The sequence below is a fragment of the Sinocyclocheilus anshuiensis genome, unplaced genomic scaffold, assembly GCF_001515605.1.
Source record: "Sinocyclocheilus anshuiensis isolate Anshui unplaced genomic scaffold, SAMN03320099.WGS_v1.1 scaffold2300, whole genome shotgun sequence".
NCBI lineage: Eukaryota > Metazoa > Chordata > Actinopteri > Cypriniformes > Cyprinidae > Sinocyclocheilus > Sinocyclocheilus anshuiensis.
The window spans coordinates 8,891-9,544 of NW_015546160.1; the positions used below are offsets into that span (position 1 = coordinate 8,891).

At 45.4% G+C, this 654-nt stretch overlaps 1 long non-coding RNA gene across 1 annotated transcript in view; it reads right to left on the bottom strand.

The window, feature by feature from the left end:
* LOC107701349 (uncharacterized) overlaps positions 1 to 654 on the bottom strand; it is a 4,358-nt gene continuing 3,704 nt past the window's right edge. The window contains exon 3 of the long non-coding RNA XR_001635637.1: positions 1 to 99. This is a non-coding gene — a long non-coding RNA (uncharacterized LOC107701349). The remainder of the gene's footprint in view (positions 100 to 654) is intronic.

Consider the following 654-nt stretch of genomic DNA (forward strand, 5'->3'; position numbering starts at 1 on the left):
CTTATAGCAGGGGTCACCAGACACAATCCTGGAGGGCCGGTGTCCTGCAGAGTTGTTGTGTCCAGTAGATGGCGTTGTAGGCTTGTTCTGATGCTGTGCCTAAAGGAAACGGAGAGTAGAGTAAAAATGAGTTCATGGAAGAAACGTGTCCGTGTCTGTATGTTCTGAGTATTAATTTATTTGAGAGAATACTACATATTGGCAACGAGGATGGCGAGTGTTCCTGCCCCTCCACCATTTCTGCAAAATGTAGGCGAGCCACCAATTCCTTTTGATATGTGGCAAAAGATTTTTTCAAACTACCTAGTGGTAATAAATGCTTCAGGAAACACATGGCCTGATGCAAGGCGTCGTGCAATTCTACTACATTGCCTGGGCACCGAAGGTCAAAGACTTTTCTACACATTACAGGACACAGGAACAACGTTTGATCATGCAATGGAAGCGCTTACAAAACATTTTGTTCTGAAATTGAACGTTGTTGCATGCCGACATAAGTTTCGCCAAAGATCACAAAGAAATGACGAGACTGTGCCTCAGTACATTTCTGCACTACGGGAGTTAGCTGTCCAGTGTCAGTACGGTGCTATGGAGCAAGAAATGCTGCGAGATCAGCTGGTGGAACAATTGTGGCTGCCTGCAGTTCGAGACAGA